The 23,066-nt window shown below is 41.9% G+C and overlaps 1 long non-coding RNA gene across 7 annotated transcripts in view; it reads right to left on the reverse strand.

Moving 5' to 3' along the window:
• Positions 1 to 7,106: 7,106 nt before the first annotated feature.
• The window catches only part of LOC103546530 (uncharacterized), a 60,278-nt gene continuing 44,318 nt past the window's right edge, over positions 7,107 to 23,066 (reverse strand). For all 7 annotated transcript variants that reach the window (XR_011537918.1, XR_011537914.1, XR_011537915.1 and 4 more), the window contains 4 exons: positions 19,728 to 19,911; positions 18,676 to 18,848; positions 17,628 to 17,888; positions 7,107 to 7,466 (listed from right to left, as the gene is read on the reverse strand). This is a non-coding gene — a long non-coding RNA (uncharacterized lncRNA). The remainder of the gene's footprint in view (positions 7,467 to 17,627; positions 17,889 to 18,675; positions 18,849 to 19,727; positions 19,912 to 23,066) is intronic.

Raw genomic sequence — 23,066 nt, forward strand, 5'->3', positions numbered from 1 at the left:
GCATTAGCTCAGATTGATGCTGTTGAACTGCAACCATGAAAAGAGAATGTTAAATGAAAAATACACATAACTTGGCAACTGATTACATGGAATTGACTTAGTTTGCATTTCTCCTTACCATAAAAAAGGAGATTCTGAGGCATTGACTTGAGAGCAAGTAATCAATAAGGAAGGTGAAGGAAACACCAGCAGGGAAGTGAAGAAGTTAAACAGGGAAGGGAAAGTGGCCAATAAAGAGTGTTACCAGTTGAGTTACTATTCTGGGCAAATGGAACTTAATCCCCCAGGGGAAACTCTGGAAGTTCAGTTATCCTACCCAAGGGGTGAAGAAGCTGTGGTATTTATACAAACTACTGTATGTCATTGGTTGAAGGATGCTTCCAGAGGTAATTCGCCAACATTTCCATCCTGCCAAGTGAATGGGTTTAGTTATATAATGCTGTGCAATAAATTATCCCCAAATCTAGTGACTTAATACAAGAATAAATAGTTATTATTTCATATTGGTTTTGAGGGTTAGGAATTTTGGAATAGCTTAGCTGGTTGGTTCTGGTTTGGGGTTCTTCATAAGGTTGCTTTATGGGGTTCTGCACGAGTTAAGAAACCAACAGGACTTTAGCTATCTGAAAACCTGACTCAGGCTGGAAGCTCTGCTTCTAAGATGGCTCACTCACACGGGTGGCCAGTCAGTGCCAGATTTGGGCTAGGGGCTTCAATTTCTTACCACGTGGACCTCTCCATTTGACCACTTGAGTGTCCTCAGGACAAGGCGTATAGCTTACCCCAAAGTAAGTGATCCGAGAGAAAGCAAGACCACAGTGTCTTTTATGACCTTGTCTTGAAAGTCACACTGTCATGTCCACCACATTCTATTTGAGAGAAGCGCGTCAGGTCAAGAAGTCTGGCCCATGTTCAAGAGGAGAGGAGGGAGGAGTGTCAAAGCACCTGTGACCATATTTTTAAGCATCACAGCAGGCAGCCAGAGACAGCCCTCACGAAGGGAAACACAGGTGCACGTGGAAGTCAGGCAAGCCCAAGTGGTCCTGGCAAAGGGGAACGGGTGGGGCACCAAAGCACCGTCTACAGGAATAAATAACGATAAGGCCAACCCATTCTCAAGGCATGGGGAAATAAGCTTGACTGTGACAGGAGGAGTTGCAAAATGACATTGCAAAGGGCATGGAGACAGAGAGGGTGAAGATTTGGGACATTTTAAAAGTCACTCTGCTGTGACCACTAGGAAAGAAAAAACACTGCCAACTAGATTACGATACCCCATTAATTATAAAATGTATCCCTGTTTTAGAGACATGAATATGAGAAAAAAGGACACCTTACAATCATCAAATATAGTAGTTACACAAAGAATTTCAGAGTTTCACACATACAACTGTTGCAAAAACAAACACCTCTAACTTTTATCTTTCATCTTATATAGATGTCACTAAATATTAAGCATAAGCAGTAGCATGATACGGAGTTTTAGATTTTTATCCTTTACTGGGCCGTATCTCAGAACTTGAACAAGTCATGTAATCTCTCCAAGCCTCAATTTTCACCTCTGCAAAGTGGGGATAAAGCACTGCTTTGACTGTCTTATAGATCAACTAAAAATGAATTCAAAATAATTTTAAAATTACGACATTATCAAGATGCAAGGCGTTACTAATGTGCACAAGCAGCTATGAAACTCACAGGTAGCATGAAAGAAAGCAAACTTTTTTTCCTGGGAAGCTCAAGAAAAACAAAGCTACTAATTCCTCATGCTGCTCGTCAAACTGAAGTGATTCCTGCTTAAAGGCAAAATGGGAAAAAATGGGAGATGGTTGTCAGGGACTCGAGTGCAATCTTAGACAAGCAGATCCTGCCCGTAAATGAACTGAAGAAAAAACCGAGTTGGTCATTTTCTAGCTGGCGCAATAAACCCAGGCACAGGAGAGCAGCATACCTCCTCGGCTGGAGCCAGCAAACCTGGTTATTGTTCGCACATGGCCGTTTCCGAACAGTGTCTGCACAAGCCGAAATAGAGACAGAACTTGGGGCTTTCAGCCAGAAAAACCCAGGCTGCCACTTGGGGAGCTGAAGCTTCCCAATATAAAGAAATGACACACACCTGAGCAGGTCTGATATATATTCCTTTCTGCAGAGGGCAGTGGAACATATTCCTGGGCCATTCATCATGTTGCTAAAATTAGATCCTGCTTAGAAGGAATGATATATTACTGATTACATAATAAAGATAGCTATATTTCTCATGAGAAACAGAAGGGAGAGATATATCTAGGCGTAGGGCAAATATATCCTTGATATGAAAAATGGCTTCATTAAGTATTTAATCTTTATACCATTCGTGTGAAATAAATGCACACATACATCACACGTGTTTTAAAGTGACTTGATAATTAATATTGTTACACTTGAGAAAAATCCTGGCTCTCCGTCAAGAAGTCATGCCATGAGTCAGAGAATGCAGGCCGAGACCCGCCCTCCGCCGATCTCTGAATGGAGCGCCTTGGCTGCGGTCGAAAAGCCAAGGGAACCACCCCAAGCGCACGGAGAGGGTGAGGCGTGGCTTCGCACGGAGATTGAGTCTGAGTGTGGCGAGGCGCAGGGGATCCCTGGGGCTTTCCGGAAACAGATGTGTCCTAGGTTTCTAGGGGCGGCGAAGATGGCGTCTGAAAAGATCCCAGGGACCAAAGGTCCCCTGTTAACTGACTCCAGCCTTCATTCTCCCCTCTTCACAAGTAAACCTGCTCCCTGTACATCTCATTCTGTTTCCCTCCTCTGAGATCCTTGCCTTAGAGGGCAAACCACACATCTGTTAAAACCTGTGGCCACAGAGGAAGCATTTCCAAATATCCCGGTGATGAAATTCCAACTTAAAACAAACACGAGCGTGTTTGATTGGAGTTTAAACAAACACAGATTCGTAGCACCTCAGGTGTCAAAGATCAGTAAAAACAAATCTGGATGAAATGAAAAAACAAAATAATTCTCAGAATAATAGCTTTGAATAATAGGGTGATCTAACTAAAGATTATTCTAGAGGTTATGGTTAGTAGTAAAATACTAACAGGCTAGAAGGGGTTAAAAATTCATCACTTGTATGTTTGCGCTATAGGAAAAAGACATCCACTTTGAAGTCAGATGGACTTGGGTTCTGGTCCCAGCTCTGACATCCACTAGCTATGTGATTTTTAGGCAAGTGATTTAACCTCTTTGAGCTCTTCTTTCCCATCTATAATATAAAAATCAAAATCCTTTAGCCATACTGTTCTAGAGGTTGAGTGCACACACAGCATCTCTTGCAGTGCCTGGTCCAGAGCAGGAAGTCAACAAGCACCACTTCTCCACCCTCTTGAGTCTTCCGCCTTGGATGAGCATAGGAAGGTGGAGCCAGGAACTTTCTCCCTCTCAGTGGTGAAAAATTACTTCCCCCTATTTTACCAGACTAGAGGTAAATTTTAAAGTTCTGGAGCCTTTATAGGGGCTCATTCATAGGGAAAGTCCTTGAAGTGGTCAGGATAAGCTAAGCTCTGCTGCAATAAAAAACAACCCCCGATGTTATTTATTAGCACAATAAAGGTTTATGTCTCTTATGCTATCTGTTCAACGTGGGTCAGCAGTTGGCTGTGCTCAGTTTAGTCACTCAGGGACCCAGGGCTCCACCACCTTTTGATGCCACCATCTCAATGCAAGGTTGACAGTTCATTGTCAGAGGGGAAGAAACCACAAAAAAAGAGAGCGGTGGCTCTTAATTGCTTCCACAAGGAAGTCATATATGATGCTTCCTCCCTCACACTTCAAAGGCTGTAAGGAAGTACCATCCGCCCAGGCGCCCGGAGGATGGGAGATGCAGAGTTGAGGTTCCTGTGCCAGAAGCGAAGTGATGAACTAAGTGCACCTGGAACAACCAAGTCCACAGACACATCTGATACCCCAACTGCGGCAGTCACTGCAGCCCTGCCTCGCCCGGTCCTCTCCCGGGAGAAGGCAGCTTGGCGATGCTGATGCCGGCCCACCAGTCTTTGTCAGGATCCAATCCCAGCCCCGTCTCTCCCCCAGTTCAGGCTTGTAAGAGGCACTTGAAGTTTCCACTATTAACTTATCTAAATAATGTGTACACCTTTCTCAAGTCACATCTGAGTTGCCAAACTTTTGGACGCTTCATGGCAGCGTGATCAAAGTGGCTATTTTCTCACCGGGCACACCTTATTTCCTCAGATCAAATGAAACTCCCTCTATGGCTGAGGCTCACACACTTTGTTTCTTTCCCAGAGGCTTAGTCAGTATCTCCCTCGTTTGCTTCCCATCTGCAGTTGAGGGCATTAATGGCCCCCGTTTTGCACCCTCCCCTGTATTCAGGCGCCTTGCCACGTGACTTTGCAAGGCCTCTTGCTAAAGAGGTGGGGCTTATTCCTCCATGAATTCAAAGGCCTCGTTGAGGAGCTGTGTTCAAGGAGGTTGACCCGGCAGGGGACTCGGCAGCAGCAGGAGTCGCCAGCGGGTGAAGAGTCAGGAAGGAGATGCCACTTGGATTCCAGGTGGTTCAATCTGTTTGAAGCAGGACCCCAGCCAGCAGCTTGGACATGGGGGACCAGGCCCTGACTCGGCAGGAGCTATGCAAAGAGTAGCCAGGCACAGACGAGCAGGCTGAAGTTTGCGGGGAGGGTCCATGAGGAAGCTGGAGAACAATCGGCAAATCGGCACAGGAGGCCAGGACCAAAGAGTGGGTGCTGTGGCGGCACCACTGGGCTCATGGGACACTATGGTGAAGATAGCAAGACTAGTTCCAGAAACCACCGACAAGGAGAGAGGGGCTCCTGAGCCCTTCCCAGGCTCAGTCAGAGCTGGATGAGAATCAGGCGCCTCTGCCCGGCAGGCGCGGGGAAGGCGGCAGCTGACCCCTGCACCCTGTCACCACTTTTCTTAAGAGGGGACCACTAGCAGCCTGCTGATCCAGTGGTCCTCACCCTGGTCTGCAAATGAGATCACCTGGCACACTTTAGGAAGGACAAGTACCTGGGCTCGCCCGCCAAGATCCCGATTTGATGGGCCCTGGATGGCAGGATATATCATTAATAACGTGCAGCCTGAGTTGAGAACCACTTAACCAGTCTGCCCCAACCCTCCTCCCAGGACAGGCCTCCACAGCCGTCTTTCTACACCCCAGTCTGGTTAGGCACCTACCTGCAAGTTTTAAAGAAGAAAAGTTAGTATTCACACATGCGTACAAGGATGACAAAAACTACTTTTTGAGAATAACTTTTTAATCTACTGATTATATATACGAGTTATTTAGAAAGTGTAAGGAGACCAAATACAGGCCTGTGCTCCCAGCTGCACCTGGGAACGGCCTCCACAGCAAGGGCGCGAGTCCTCAGGAAGCCAGGGGGCGTGCTGGGAGCTGTCAGCGTGCTGTCCACTGAAGGGAGGGCTTACAGGACTCATTGTGAAGCAGATCACAGTGACTTAAAAATGACACGTTAGCTGATCAATGTATATTTTTATCCATTCTCACCAAACTCTGGAACCTTAGAGTTCTTAACACAGAGTATGAGGTGCTAAAGAGAAAATAAAAGAATGCCAGGGGACGCCACTGACGGGCTCTTTTGGCCCCAGGGCCAGGGCAGGCTGCTTGATTTGAGGCCTGAATGAAGAGAAGACGGCCCTTAGGTGACCATCTGGGGAAAAAGACTTCCCGGCGGAAGGGACGGTCAGCAAGAACGTTCTCTGGGGGATTTTTGCTTGGTGATCAATGACGAAAAGCCGGGTCACTCACAGCTGTACCCACCCGGCTGCTGGGCACCCTGAGCGCCTGAGGCAAAAGCGAATACCACACAACAAACAGCGAATAGGAGCGAAGTATGTCTTTAAAGCCCCATGAACAAGCACAGCGAGTGTTACAGACAGTATTCTGGGGACGGTATTATGCTCTTTTGCATAATATTTATAAGGAACAGAGACTGGAATGGCCCTCGTCAGTTTTCCCTATGAGAGATATGAAATAATCTTTTATTAATCTTATTTTAAATTTGTTACCATTGTACATGATCTCAGAAGACCAAGTGGAGAGCATATTACATAAATCAAAGGAATAAATGAATATGAACGAAAAGACAATTATATGCCCAAATAAAAATGTCCGCCCATTCTGTTACACTACAAAGCATTTTGTAAATGTAAATATTGTACATAAGTGTTAAATAAATATATTAATATAATCTTCCTCTGGGTTTTTTAAAATGAGAATCTCAGCAGGCAAAGAGTTATAATTTCATATTTAGAAGTTCTCTCAGGCCCACGTTTCCAGCCTCTCACGGTTACCACAGGGAGGCCATTATTTCGGTAGAGACAGTGCAGGCGATGGCAGAAAGCACTGCGCTGGGGGCAGACAGAACTAGGGCAGGTCCTCACTTCGCCATTTATAGCTTGTGGTCTTGGGCAAGTTGTATCGTCTGTCCAAGCTCTTGTTTCAAAACGTGAAGATTCTTTTCATTTCCCATTGTTGTTGTTGGAACGAAAGGAGATTATTCAGAGAATGCGGCACAGTGGCCGTGCCATCCTCACCTTCGTCATTGCATCATCCTCTCCTCAGAGGGAACGGGTGCGTGTGCAAGGCTCACACACTTGTAAACTTGGAAATACACAAGATGGGCTCACTCAGGACAGGCTGTGGTGTGGCTGCTCCCCTCCCACGGGAGGACTCGCTGGACAAGGAGCCCTCTGTGGCCTCATCAGTCAGTCCTCGGACAGCTAAGAATCCCGGAAGGACGAGATCAGCCTGTTGCTAACTGGTTGTGTGTTTAGCCTAGCCAGTTTGGCTCCTAATTCTTCACTGAGGAATTGGACAATAATCTTAAGAACGGTTTCTCGAGAGAATGCTTCCTGCAACAAATTGTCACCTGGAAATTCACAAAGGATACCACCAATCCATACTAATAGAAAGCCAACTATACAATAATTATTTACTTTGGAGAACTGTAAAGATTAATATTACCTGTGATGGAGAAAGATATTCCAGTTTAAGCATATTTCCTGTGTTGCTACAGAAGTATCAATATATTTTCCCCTCTTTTCCATTCAAAACAAAGACAATGAGTGCATTAATTAGAAACAGTAGGATTTATTCCTGGTAACAACCCAGAATGTAAATGAAAAGGACTCCATAATCAGGAGTCATCCATCAAGACCTCATCTGCTGGGGAGGTTACGCCTTCTAGAGTTCCCCTGCTGTCTGTCCTGAGTCATTCTGCTCTGCAGCTTTGGACCCTGCACAGAGTGACCGCTCCAAATATCCATGGCCTCGTGCTTCATCAGAACCACACGGCCACCTGTAGTCAACCAGGAGTCCTTGAAAACTCAGAGTATTTTAACGAAAGCGCGTGGATGTGTCCTTATTGACCACCGATCGTTCCTTATTGATCATTCCAGATCGGGTGTATCAGGAGGACAAACTTTGTTCCCTGTGGGACCAAAAAGAGAATAAGTTTTAAAAAAACAGGCTGCCTCTTTTAGTGGCTGCTACTGATCGCTAAATGATCTTATAAACACAAATTCTTAAAGGTCTAGCACGTTTGCAAGCACTTAATAAAATAGATGGATTCTGTAAAACAAACTGGCTGCTTCGTCTCATGGAAAAAAAGAATCAACCCAGAGTGAGGACTTGGCTTCAAGTCCAGTCATTTACTGAGTAGCTGAGTGACCTTGGGGCTGGTCATTTCACTTCTCAGACTGTATTTACTCATCTATAAAATGGGAATGATAATATTTATTTCAGATTCCTCATAGCACAGTGGTGGAAATTAAAACAGATAGAGCATGTGGAGGTACTCTGAAAACTGTCAGAGGAACTGCCCCGTAAATAATTTCTAAGAATTACTGAACACCATCTCCTTAGACCATATCAGCAAGCGACACGTGACAAATGAGAACTCATTACTGTGTCATATCCCATTGTCTCTGGCTGTTTTCATCCTGAGCTGCTAGGGTGGGCCTATGCCGCCCTGTTGCATAAATCCTTGGTAGAGGGCATTTCTCTAAAAGTGGAAAGAACTTCCAGCTCCCATCTCCTCCCATCTCTTTCCACGTGCCCATGTTGCCATACAAATGTCACTCGAATTTCTTAAAGCTAGAAGAGAAACACAGGAAGTCTTCAGACACCTCTGCTTTAGGTTTCCCGACTCTTGTCAGGATTCTTTATAGATTCAAATGGCCTCAGCCTCCACTCCTGAAATCTCTGCATAACAATGACTATTTATTTACCATTTGTTGAACACTTACTGAGCACAACCTACTCTCAGGATAGGTTGTTAGGTAGCATACAGACTTCCTTCAGCATCAGAGTAAATAATGTCAAATGAGTAACTTTTTCATCCAACAAATATTTATTCAGTGCCTACTCTCTGCCAGGGACTGCACTGGCAAGGGGGTGGTCATAAGCTAAGAATGAATCCAGTCCCTTAATCCTCTGGCCCTTCCTGGCAACTTTCTCCCTAAGATACGTTGATGTGCATTGCATTACGAAAATCTCTTCAGGGGCCACCCCGTGGCCGAGTGGTTAAGTTCGAGTGCTCCAGCTTCAGCGGCCCAGGGTTTCACTGGTTCGAATCCTGGGCGTGGACATGGCACTGCTCATCAGACCATGCTGAGGCAGCATCCCACATGCCACAACTAGAAGGACCCATAACAAAAAATATACAGCTATGTATTGGGGGGCTTTGGGGAAAAAAAGGAAAAATAAAAAAAAAAGAGAATCTCTTCAAATTAAAAACAAACTCATGAGGATTTTCTATATTATTTATAAAAAGATTCACATTGGGATCCTTTCAATTTCATTCATTCAATCAGTGAAACTACAAATATTTGTAAGGTGCCTCTTAAGAGTCAGAGATTGTGCTAACAAATCTAAAGATAATATTTTATCTGTTAAAGGCTTTCTTAACTCACAGCTATTTCAGAAATACTAGGGAACACCAAACGCTAATACTTCTTAGTTCTCAGTTATCCATCTTGACGGGGAAAGAAGATAGTTGGGATAAAAGGTACATATATAGAAATAGACATATGGATATATATGTTGCTTTTGATATATACATTACAAGTTATACACACACACATACATACACGTCACTGTGACCAAGAATTTGAGACTCTTTCCACTTTAAACTTTTAAAAAGATCTTTTGAGCTTATAAACAATCCTCTTATTTAGCTCTGTGAAAGAAGTATTTACAAACAGTAGAATAGCTAAGAATTAAGGTGCAAAAAAGAGGGAAAAGGAAAAGTGAAAAGCAGTATGGGTAATGCAGGAACCAAGCAAATTCTTGAATAACCACCATCATTTTTAACGTGTTTTCCGTGGTTCCTGAGCATCCAGATCCAGTGAACACCACTCTGTATCATAAAGCTTGTTTTCAGATGTGCGGGGGCCTTCTCTCTGGAGAGATGTGGACTCCTTCAAGGAAACAGCCCTGCCATATTTCTTTATACCACTGCAGTGAACAAAAAAATTCTGGGCACGTAACAGACACTAGGTATGTACTTGCTGATTAACAGACTGAGTCCTGGAGAGGTGACACTAGTGCAGGAAGGGCTGCAGAGGCCAAGACCAAAGATTATTCCCATTTGTTGAAGGCAGTTAGAATTTAGTGGCTAAGAAGCCAAGTTCTGTCATTTTCTATTTCTGCATCTTGGGCAAATTACTTAATCTAACTGTGCCTCAGTTTACCTTCATCTGTAAAGATGAGGATAATAAGAGTGTCTATATTGTAAAGTTGCTGTGAGAACTAAGTAAGTTAACACAAGAACAGCATTTACAACACTAGCACACAATAAGCGTACAATAAATGTTAGCTGCTATTATTTGTGATTCTTTTCTCTTGTTTTTGAGAATTCAAGCATCCTTTAAAATGAGAAAATAAGATATAATAGAGTAGTTCACTTCAAAGATAGTAGAAAATTTAGTCCTTAATTTTAAGCTTAATTTAAATAATGAAACTCAAATTTGACTTCCAGGTAAAGATGGAAGATTGCACACAGGTATCTACTTTCACTCGTCCTGGCAGAAAACAATCTTTTAAAGGGATAAACCCACAAGGGTTTGGAGAAGAAGAGCAGAGACAACAACAACACAATCTCTTCGGTCCGACCCTCACATACTTGGAAACTAGGTTTATAACAGTTTTGGCACTGGTTGCAGAACGGTGGGGAAGGAGGGAGGGTGGGGCTCAAAATGCAACAGAGCATCCAGGAGATATGGGACAGCACCAGAAGATCTAACCTGTGTGTAATTGCCAAGCCAGAGAAAAAAGACAAGGATAAATAATATGTGAGAATTTTCTAAAGTGAATGACAGGTACCAAACAACTGCTCCAAGACACTCAAAGAACACCAAGCAGAAGAAAAGCTCTTCCTGCAAAAGAACCCCCACACCATAGGAAAATCCCATTCAAAGTGCTGAAAACCAGAGACAAAGAGAAAATGATGAAGGCAGCCAGTGCAGAAAGACACATCCCATGGAAAGGAACAAACAATAAAGGTAAGAGTTACAGTAGACTTCCCATCCGAAACTATGCAAGCCAGAAGGCAATGGAATGGTCTCTGCAGCTGAAAACGAAATCCATCAAGTCAGAATCCTGCACCCAGTAAAAATGTTTCTAAAAAAAGGAAGGAGAAATAAAGACTTTCCTGAACCAAAAACCAAAACCAAAAGACAAATCTGAGTGAATTCCTTGCCAGTCGAGCCACACTATAAGTGATGCCAAAGAGACTTCTTGAGGCAGAGGAATACAATAGCTGACAGCAACCTGAACCTACACAAAGAAATTAAAAGCACAGGAAATGGAATAACTAAAGCTAAACAAAGTTCAAATTCATTTTTTATTACTTTTAATTGCTCTGAAAGATAACTACCTACAGCAAAAATAGTAGTATTGCGTATTTAGCATATGAAAGAGTAAATATGTGGCAGCTAACAAACAAGAATGGGAAGGAGAAGTTGTTGTTCTTATACTAGACACAAAAGAGAATATTATTTGAAAGTAGATTTGATTTAATAAGATGTATATGGTAAACTCTAAGGCAACTACTTAATTTTTTTCAAAAGAGGTATACATGATATTACAATACTAGAAACAACATTGAATCATAAAAAGTGCTCAATTAATCAAAAAGAAGGCAAAAACAAAGAAAAAAAGAAACAAAGAACAAATGGAACAAATAGAAATAGCTGGTTAGAGGGTCCATTTTAATTCAACCATATTGATAATCACGTTAAATGTAAACCACACAAATTAAAAGAGAGATTGTTAAATTAGCTAAAGAGCAGGAACCAACTATATGCTGCCTCCAGAAATACCACTATAAATATAAGGACATGGAGATGTTAAAAGTGGAAGGATTGAAAAAAGATATGCCATGCAGACGCTATTCAAAGGAAAGCTGAAGTAGCTTTATTAACATCAAAGTGGGCTCGGGACAAGAAATACTACAGTGACAAAGAGGCTTATTACAGAATGACAAGGGAGTCATTTCTCCAAGAAGACGAAGGCACTAACAATTTTATGCCTATAAATTCAATAGCTTAGAACAAAGGGACAAATGTCTTGAAAAGTACATTTGACAAAATTAGCACAAGAAGAAATAGAACAATTCAAATAGTTTTATATCTATTTTCATAATTGAATTCATTATTAAAAACCTTTCAACAAAGAAAACCCCAGGCCCAGATGGATTTACTCACAAATTCTATCAAAGGCTTAAGGAAAAAATTAATATCAGTCTTACACAAACTCTTTGAGAAAAAAGAAGGAAATACTTTTCAAGTTGTTTTATGAGGCCAGCATAACCCTGATACCAAAATCTACCAAAGACATTACAAGAAAGGAAATTATAGACCAATGTCCTGTATGAATAAATACACAAAGTCCTCAATAAAATATTAAAAAATCAAATTCAGCATTATATGAAAAGGATAAATGTTATTAATATGCAGAGCTTGTGCCAGGATTGCAAGGTTGGTTTTACATTATGAAATCAATAGTTGTAATTCAACACATTAACAGAATCAAAGAGAAAAAAAAACATCTCAATTGATACAAAAACGTTTTTGACAAAATTTCACACTTGTTCATGAAAAAAACTCTCAAAAAACTAGGAAAAGAAAGGAATTTCATCAACCTCATAATGGACATATACAAAAAAACTCCCAACAGTTAATGTCATACTTAATGGAGAAATATTGAATGTTTCTTAGTTGGGGAACAAGATATCCACTCTCTCCACATCTATTCAACAATATACTGGAGGTCTTAGCTAGTACAACAATGTAAGAAAAAATAAAGGCATACAAATTAAAAAGAAAGGAATAAAACTGTCTTTTTTGCAGTTGACATGATTGTATGTATAAAAATCCTAGAGAATCTGCCCAAAAAAACTACTGGAACTGAAAAGTGAATTTAAGAAAGTCATAGGAATCAAGGTCAATATACAAAATTTAATTCTATTTTGATTTTTTTATCAGCAAACAATTAGAAAATGAAGTTAAAAAACAATTCATTTACAATCACAGGAAAAACATAAACTACGAAAAAATAAATTTAAGAAAAGATATGTAAGACGTGTATTCTGAAAACTACTACGTATTGCATAGAAAGATACTAAATAAAAACTTCAACCATATAGGGAAAGGGAAAATTAACATTGCTAAAGTGTCATTCCTCCCCAAATTGATAAATAGATTCAGGGCAATCTCAATCAAAATTCCATGAGGCTTTTAGTAGAAATTAACAAGCTGATTGTAAATGTGTATGAAAATGCAAAAGATGAAAAATAATAAAAATAACCTTAAAAAGAAGACCAAACTTGGAAGACTTATACTACTGCTTTCCAGACTTACTGTAAGACCATAACAATGAAGACACTGTCTTATTTTCATAAGCAGACATAAACAAGTCAACAGAGCAGCACGAAGCCCTCAAATACATCCATACATGTACGGTCAACTGATTTTCAACAAAGGCACACACACCCGATGGGAAAGGGAAGTTTTTGCAACAAATGATTCTAGAACAATTGTATATCCATATTAAAAATTTTAAAAAGAAAGAAAAAAACATGACTTCTACCTCACACCATACACAAAAATTCGATTGAGATAGGAGGCCTCAATGTAAAATCTGAAACTATAGAGCTTCAGTGTTTTCCAAACGAAAACACAGGAGAATACGTGCACAATCTGCAAAGATTTCTTTGCTGAGACACAAAAAGCACTAGTTGTAAAAACAATCATAAATTGGACATAATCAAAATTTAAAAGTTCTGCTCATCAAACACCATTAAGAAAATGGAAAGATAAGACACAGACCGGGAGAAAGATTTGCAAAGCCTATTGCTGACAAAGGATTTGTGATCTAGAATATACAAGAACTTCTACAAAGCAATAATAAAAAGACAACCCAATAGCCCAAAACTGGAAAAAACGGAACGAATATCAATAAGCGAATTTACAAACAGTGGTATACTCATACATGGAACACTGTTGGGTAGCTAAAAGGAATAAATTTCTGCATGAATCTCAAAGACGTCATTCTGAGCAAAAGAAGCCAGACATAAAAGATCACCGCTGTATGATGCCATAAAGCAGTTCCAGAGCAGGTACATCTCATCTATGATGAAAGAAATAAGGAAACTGACTGCTTCCTAGAGGGGCTGACTGCAAAGGTGTATGAGGGAACTTTCTGGGGCGATGGAAATGCCCCACAGTTTGGTGAACATTTACGTGGGTGTATTCATTTGTTAAAACTACATTGAAAATCTGTGCATTTCATTGTATGTAAATTATACCTTGGTTTTAAAAAAGAGTGATTAAAAGAAAACCTACCCTGATGGTAAGTGGGTGAAGCAAGTCACAACGGTTCCATTTCTATAACATCCCAAAACTGGCAAACTGAAACAACCTTTTTCTCACTGTGAAATCAATTTCTAAAAAATTTGCCACAAGGGTTGAAAGTGGCTGCCTCTGGGGAGGGGGAACTGGGACTTCTATTTTTCTCCACAAAACTTAGAACTATTTTACACTTTAAAAATCTGTGCATATATAACTTCAGTGAAAATAAAGACCAAAAAAAATCATAGCCATTTGCAGGTTGGTGATATTGCTTCAATGGAGAGTTGCTGGCATTCATTTCAAATGGGAAATTATTTCTGATGGGTGAATCTGGCAGAAACGTCAGGCCGTTAAGTCCAGGAGACCGAGTCCATTTGCTGTTGGTTGTATAATAGGGGCCACCTTGTTACTAGTGAAGCATAAAAGATGGGGGGTGGCGGACACTCAGCACATCAAGTGTGACAATGCACTGGAAAAGTGTGCATTAAATTACAGCAAGGAGTAGAATTGTGACAGAAACCCGATCTGCACTCCCTAATTACAAAGTCTCACTTTCACCAAACTGACACAAATGTGAAGTCAAATTAAATATTGTCTAATTAGCCAGCATACACAAGACTTCAAGACCGGCGACTAGGTATTATTCCGTAGAATAAAGGAAACACAAGGACTTGCAAATCCTCAGCCAACTCAGATCTGCCATCTAGCCCAGGCCCTACACAGTTAGGCCATTTTGTTTTCACACATATGCCCTTTCAGGGCCCTGCTCGTAATATTTACAGAAAAAGGCCATGCTGGTAAACAGTTTCACACAATGAGGTGTGAGAGCTGATAGGGTCCTCTTCAAGCTCTGAACTCCCCTGACGAGCTGCCAAAAGTTGTTATGAATGGCCCCGCTGACAGCGCGATGACGGATAAAGGGAAAACAAACAGCTCGGGTAATTCGTGAAAACACACAGCACCAAGACAACTCCGAGTGGCGAGTGACAGTTAAGATAATGGAATTCTGGAAGCTTTTCTTAATGGGTCCTCTCCATACAATTATTCTGTTAATAGATTCTCTCTTAATGTAGCTGGATCTTCAACTTTTTTCCACCGGAAAATACTCACGATGATTAGAGGCAGAGGTGCTGGCCTCGTACCTTTATACAGTGGTGAGTTTTTCATACAATTTCCTCTTTCTAAAGCAGGATGAATTTTAGTTGAGGCCTGTGTCTGCCATTTAGAGAAAGAAAACATCCTATTTCCATTTCTATTACTAGAACCATTTCAAAGCTTTCTTCCCTCATTTCTTTCATTTATAAACCATTTGCCGCAAACCTTTGATTAGAAAATAAATATTGGTTTACACACTCAGCTGCTAATATTTTAAAGAGAACAATTTAAATGTGGTTGAAGTCAATTTCCAATTCACATAGCCAATTTTGGGTTCATTTCCTTAAATCAGGCGTGACCAAGCAAGAAAGTACCAATTTGTCAATGTTTTGCCTTTGTACCCAATGGTTTTGCATGAAGTACATTGTGGTTTCTGTAACAATGGCCTATTTCTCAATTAATGTTTTAGAAATATAAAGACACATATAAAGCATGTGTATGCGAGTACATAAATACCATCGGATCACGTGCCTGGAGAAAGAGAAGGAAGGAAGGAAGAAGAAAGGAAGCAGAAGACAGCAGGCGTGGGGAAAACGTCCAGGAGCTATGTGTCTGAGGGCCTGGCCACCGTGAGGTCTGGGCACAAGTAGCTTGTTGGGAATGCACACTCTCAGTCCTGCCCTAGCCCAGGACTAACTGAATCAGAATTTGCATTCAAACAAGCTCACTGGTGATTCATTGGCATATCAAGGTTTTGAGAAGCTCTGTCATTAGATGATGGAGTTTTCTTTAATAGTTTAAGTTTTATAGCTGTAGAAGCTCACAAAGTATGATGATCTATGTTTTACAAAGAGCTTAAAACTGTATCATAAATTATTTGAAAGCTACCTCAAAGTAATTTAACGTCTTCATTCCAATTTCTTATTTTCTTCTCCTGCCCCTGGAAAAGTCTTAGAGTGTCTTTGAGCCCACCAAACTTCCTAGAGAAGTCCACCCCTTCATGAATCAAGTTCCTTTTATTCATAGACTCATCCAGCACATTTCTGAGTGCCAGGCGTGGTGCTAGAGACTGGGTTTTACAAAGTCAGTCACTGTAGTGAACCATAGGACTTCTCTGACAGTAATAAAGACATTCTTGAAAATCATATCTTGATTGCAGTATCAACTGTTTAGCTGCTAGAATACCGAGGAGAGCATCTCAGAGGAGAGACGAGAGAATCACCGGAAAGACCTTGACAACAGAAGTGGCCTTCACCCACCTGCTAAAGTCACGCAAATCCACCATTGGACACGCATTCCTCCAGGTTTTGTGGTCATTCGTATTTATAGGGTCTTCTTTACCCATGAAGGGAGCTTGAGATCTAGTCTAACTCTCAATAAATTTCCTAGGTTTTGATAAAGTTAAATATGTATAAATTTAAAAACTTAAGGTAGACAAAAACACTATAAACAAAGACAAAAGACAAAAGGTAATTTGGGGGAAATATTTGCAAGATCTAAAGGCCCATTTCCCTAACTGGCAAAGGGTTTATGTAATTCAGCTGGAAAAAGACACACCCAATGGAAAAATGGACAAAGGATATGAAGAGGTAATTCACACACAGAAGTAAAAACACAAACAGTGAATAGATGTGTGGGATGGTGCTCGAGCTCATTCATAATCATAAAAATATTAGTATATTGGTATGTGATACACATTTTTTTAATGGCAATACAAGAAACACCTAATAGTGTTCAGCTATGTGGGAAGAGTGAGAGGTGGGAGAAAGCCTTTTAATTTTAATTATGTGTTTATCTTTCGAATTTTCTAGAAATGTTAGTGTGCATGTGTGCACGTGTATGCGTGCAGGCATTGTGGGTATGTGAGCAAGCAATGCCTTGGCATTGAGATTGTAAGCCATCTTGTTTAATTAAGTCCCCAATGTAAGAATATCGGGGAAAACTCTTGGGAGGGAAATTAATCTCTGTGAACTCATCTTCACCATCGAATTTCCACAGGCAAGCACATTTCTCAACCACAAATTAGCTAGACTTCCCAAAGAACTGCTGTGTCCTCTGGAGGAACGATGATAACACTTTTGGAGGTCATGGAAAACTTTGGGAATCTGGTAAGAGTATGATCAGAAAAAGTTAGCTGCACACAAAATTCTGGGTCCATGCAGGGGTTTTATAGTACTCCTGAGACCCAGCCATAGATTGTGTGGGTTCAAGGCCCTGAGGTTAAGGATTAGCTGCCCTAGAGAATCTTGAGGTCAGAATAACCCTGACTTTATGATGTCGTGCACAGCCCTTTGCCTGGGCTAGTTGGGCTTCAAGACCCTGCCCAGGGGTTGCTCCAATGGGAAGACCTTCCTGACTCTCCCACACCCAAACCAGCTGGATCAGGGGGCTGCTCTGGCGATTCAGTGGCACTCCATGGCAATCCACGCTTGTCTCTACAAAGTGTACTATCTCTCGTGCTCTGTTATTATGGTTCACTTGTCCGATTCAGTGTCAAGATGGTGAGCTACTGCTGGCCAAGGGCGCTGGTTTTATTGATCTTTCGTTTTTCAATACCCAGAAACATTAAAAATGAGCAATGAATGAACACGTGAATGAATGTCCAGTACAAATCACCAAATCTTCTTGAATAACTATGTACAAACCTGGTATAATCCATCCTGGGCAGCAGAGCCGTCTTTCTGGCCCCACCATATAACCGGCATGATACTCTTTGGAGTCGTGAAGAAGCTCTGGGGAATTACGACTTTATAAGCTCAGGTCCACATGGATCTCACATGCCATTTCTCTGATCCAGGGCTCTGACTCCTTCCCTTTACCCCACTCAGGCCTCTGGTGCATTCTCTGGTCACGAGATGGATCCAGCCCGTGAGTGTAGATGAGTGGCTCAAATCAAACCATCTAGTCTTTGGAAAAAGAAGAGTGAGTCATCTGGTCACCATCCCTCAAGAAGGGCAATTATTTTGTTTCCTAAGTTACACCTAATTTGGTAAGTTAGGCAATTGGTAAAAAAAAAAAAAAAAGGGAGGGAATAAATATCATTTGGACATCCATTAATCCAGCCACCAACTTGCTTCCTCTCACCAATACTGGCAGGCTGGTGAGGAGGAAGAAGACAAAGAAAATTACAGGGACCGGGCCTGTGGCCAAGTGGTTAAGTTTGTGTGCTCTGCTTTGGCAGCTCGGGGTTCACCACTTTGCATCCTGGGCGCAGACCTACACACTGCTCATCAAGCCATGCTGTGGTGGCATCCCACACAGAAGTAGAATGATCTACAACTAGGATATACAACTGTGTACTGGAGCTTTTGGGAGAAAAAAAAAAAAGAGGAAGATTGGCTCAGGGCCAGTCCTCCTCACCAGAAAACAAAAACAAAAACAAAAAAAAAAAAGAAAGAAAATTACACTGTAATGTCCCATGCCAGCATACTCTAGGGACACTAAAATGTTGCAGAGTGGACTTCAGCCCTCCTGCCTGTCCTAACCAGAGAGAGAACATTAGCAATGATAAAGGGAACTCTGCAGCCATAGATGTGTGTGGGAGTTCTAGACCAGCATCCACGACATCATAACCAGGTAACTTATTTTCTCTGGGACTCAATGTATTAGTCAAGACAGGCTAGGGTATGCTTCAGTAACAAATAAACCTCGGAACATCAGTGGTTAAATACAACACAGGTTAATTTTACTTGCCTCAAGTGCTCTGTGAACTGGATGATTCAGCAGGGGTCCCTCGTCCACGTGATGACTCAGCAATCCAGGCTGCCTTATTTAGTGACATTGCCGGCTCCAGACGTGGCTCCCGGGTTGCTGTGACAGCGGAGGAGAGAGCGTTGAGCCCTCACACCCCCTCTTCTTTGTTCCCTCTGGAAGTAACACACGCCAATTCCATTTACCACTGACTAGAACTAGTCATGTGGTCCCAAGCTAACTGCCAGGGAGTTGGGGAGTACAGTCTTTACAAAATTACAGTCCCATTTTGTTCCTGCTCAACACAAAGAATTATCCCTGCCCCATTCAACGTCCTCGTCTGTAAAATAAGAATGATATCTACCCCACAGTGTGGCCGCAAAAATTAAAGTTACGCATGTAAAGGGTCTAACGCATAGCAGACACTCAACGAATGCTGCGTGGTTCTTTTCATTAAGCCCATGACTCCCTCTCTGCTGGGCCGTTGCAGAGGCTTCTCAGCTAAGGGCACAGCAGGTCGTCAGGGAATGAAGCACTGCATGGTGTGAGCAAGCGTGCCCGTGGGCGTGTCCACTATTATAGGGAGAAACGCTGGGTCTGGGCATGACACTCAGGGTGCCATGGGCCGTGGGAATCTGCTCAGAAAGACCTGCTCACCACCCCCAAGCAGTCACATCCCCGTGAGATGCCTGGACAGAGCTACATTACAGCGCTTTCCCGGGCTTACACCCGCAGCCAGCAAAACCCAGCAAATTCCAACAATACTTCACACGAACAATGAACTCAACTTTTTGGTGGTGACGTTGTCTGTTTCTTTTTCTGTATATCCTGCTAATTTGTTGTGCTATTATAGGTATAACTACTACGTGATAAAGTTGCCCTTAGTTTGGTCAAATATACTCAATTTATGTCTAATCTGAGGGTCAGATGATACATTTTTAAATGCAATGTGATTAATTTTTAACTCATCGGGTGAAAGAAGGAACAACAAAGAATCAGGAATATTCCAATAGGAATATATGCAGTCCCGGAACTAGGTAATATAATCACATTACCTTAGCATTTCCTGGCTTCCCGGCTGCACGCCCATGTCCTCTGACGCACTAGGCCTTAAACCCAGCGCTCACCCTCTCCGCCATCAAGCTGCATTTATCCAGCTGAACTGAGTGGGGCGCTGTGCCCAGCATTCTCCAGAGGCAGTGGTGTGCTACCTTCTAGAAGCTGACATTTTTCCAGTGACTGCAAAGAAGTGGGATAGAAATACAAAACTTTTAGGTTAATTTCCTAGCTTCCCTTAAGCATCTCATTAATGACAAAAATACTCGTTTTGAACAGTTCCATATTTTTACTTGTGGCCTTCTACTACGAATAATTTATAATAAGAAAATATAAATTTTGCATTGTGTCTTTGTGAAAATAATTTAGCTAAGTAAGTTAAACCATTTATTTCAATTATTTTCTCTAAATACGAAAGCAATAATCACAAAATAATAACCAAATATAAGTATTCTCCAATAGCCCACCTAACCTAAAGATAGACAAAGCATTTCTAATATTCTTAATTCATTTCATTTGCCTTCAATTTATTCTTGAAAGAAGAGCAGCAGTACAGTGGCTTTGTTTAGGAAGACAAGCCGGCTTCCAGCGTTCAACAAAGGCGCCCGGGACCTCATTCTGTAACGGGCCATTTGCCCAGTGTTGGCCTCTGCATGGCGGCGCGATTGCAGTGCCATTTCACGGTGGGGTCATCTGAAAACTGGTTTTTAGGGAATAATTATCATCTCTTATTCTGGTCTTTCAGGGCTCCCCAGAAAATCGTTCAGCTGCTCCCACAGCTCAGCTTGTCACCCAGCTCCCAGGAACGCCCCGCTGGTATGCCCAACATGCGCTAAACACAGGTACTGCTGGTCTGATTCTCAGTGCTGTGTCACATTTATGACATACAGCCAATGAGTTAAATCCCTTTTGACATATGACACCAGCCTCTGACACAATGCCAACATAAAATGACATACTGAAAATGATAATACTTAAAATTGTGATAATATATAGATCCAAATATCCAGCATGTCATAACACTTTCAAATGCTAAAATGTAATGATAATAATTACTTCGTCCCATTCTGAAAATGCATTCTTCTCAGAATAACGATAACCAGAAATAATAATAGCCACTAACATGTTTAATAGCTGTTACGTACAGACATTGTTGTGAGGACTTTATATAGATCGCCCCCCATCCTCCTCTCAACAGCCCTGTCAGGTAGGTACTCTCAAATCCCCATGTGATGGAGGAGAAAACCTGCCCAAGGTCCCACAGCTCCTAAGTGGCAGAAGCTCTATTAACAACCTTGCTACTTACACCTCATTTGAAAGGAATCTAGAAATTTCAGTGGGCCTTTTAAAACTTACCCCATTAACTAAATTATATCTCTGACATACACAGCTGCATAAGAAACCCAGAGCATATAAATGGTATGCTGGGCTTGCTGCATGAACGTCATCTGGCCAATGACTCAGCCTCTATGGACCTCCATTTCTTTTTTTTTTTCCTTCTTCTCCCAAGACCGCCCCCCAACGCCCCCCCCCCCCCCGCACCAAGGACATAGTTGTATATCCTAGTTGTGGGTCCTTCTGGTTGTGCTCCGTGGGATGCCTCAGCATGGCCTGACGAGTAGTTCCAACCCCAGGATCCGAACTGGTGAAACCCTGGGCCCTTGAAGTAGAGTGTGTGAACTTAACCACTCGGCCACAGAAGGTAGCATGCTGAAGTTTCCTTGAATGAAGCCACCTAGAGCAGAGCTGGTGTAGGAATGTCATCTCAAGGGCCAGTTCCAGTCACTTGACTTGAACTTGTGTTGAGAAAGGTTCTGACGACACACTGGGCTCATAAAAGAGGGCCGCAGTGGCTTAGGGACGGCTGTTAGAACACGGGGGGAGGACAGGAGTCAGTGTGCTGCATAGTCACTATTCTGGACCTGCTAACTGGCTAACGGGCCCTCTGACGTTCATCTTTCAAATTTAAGGCCCATCAAAGATTCAGGCTATTATGAATATCAGATTTATATTTAAATACTCTAAGTCAGCAACTGTGAATTCCCTAAAAAGTAAATGTTTTTCTTTATACATATATTTCTTGTGACATTTGAGCTTATTTAAGAGCATAAAGAAAATTGTTCTGAGTTAACAAAGGCCATAAGCTGAACCATTTTTTAGGTTTTTCTAAAATTAGAGTTGATTAACCCATAGAATCAGAGATTTTTCAGAGAAAGATAAGTTTTTCCTCAAAAAGTCACCATGGTAGCCTTTTGTTTACCACCAAAAAATAGGTTTGTGGCTCACACATTTGCATCGATGGCTTCGTAATCTCTAGGCATTGTTGAACTCCCAACAACTGCATATTATCGTGGGGTGGACTAGCTTGTGGGATGTGTTGCCCACTGAGCTGTCTCTGGAATGGGAGAGGGGACATACTGGCCCCATAATGCCTGGACTCTGTTTGCATCGAGGACCAGGGTTCAGGCTGTAAGAGTGAGTTGGTGCTGATGCCGCAGCCAGCCAGCCCAAACCCATGGCCCCCTGGAGAAACGGGGCATCATTCCTAATGACTGACAGTGAGCATTCGCATCCGAAGTGCCAAGCCCAGGTGTCTAAAGAAAGGTGCTAAGAAGTCCAAGACTCTGGGTTGAAGCCTCAAATGGGCCAATTAGCTTCACACAGGGAAACCTCCAGCCCAACTCCAACCACAGTCCACCCCACGGGTTAGACGGGCAGAGAGACAGAAACACAGACAGAGAGACTGACTCGAGCCAAGCTCAGCATGGCTGTGGAACAACTCACAGAGCAGGTGCCCCTGAGAGGGGGCCCCCCCATTCCTCCCCAAGATAATCACAACTGAGGCACGTTCAAGGCTCAGAATGTGCCACTGCCATAGGGGACAGGGGTCTTCAGGGTGCTAAGTTGGTCAGTTAATGCTAAACCCCTGATGCCTACAGTCTCTAGCACAATTCCGTACACACAGGGGTGTGCAATAAATATCTTTTGACAGACTACATTTTAAAATAAAATTCAGTCTATCACTGTTCATTTAATCTAACAAATTATGACAATGTTTCTATTAAATCGGTTGGAGTAAGTAGGCTCATGCAGTAACTTATTATACTGTGCTAAAAATTCTGCCAGAAGTCTGCAAATTAAAAACTTTTAATCATTATCTTTATCACTATATTTTCACTTATCACTTAATTTATCACATTATCACTATATTCATTCAAAATATAAAAGTGGAACAAAACAAGGATTAGGTTGCTTTATTTTTGATATGGAAAACTATCTAGAAGACTTCAAAGACCTCTTCCAGCTCTGAGAAACTCTAACAAGCAAAAGAAAAAAAT

This window comes from Equus przewalskii, chromosome 3, assembly GCF_037783145.1.
Source record: "Equus przewalskii isolate Varuska chromosome 3, EquPr2, whole genome shotgun sequence".
In the NCBI taxonomy this organism is placed as follows: Eukaryota; Metazoa; Chordata; class Mammalia; order Perissodactyla; family Equidae; genus Equus; species Equus przewalskii.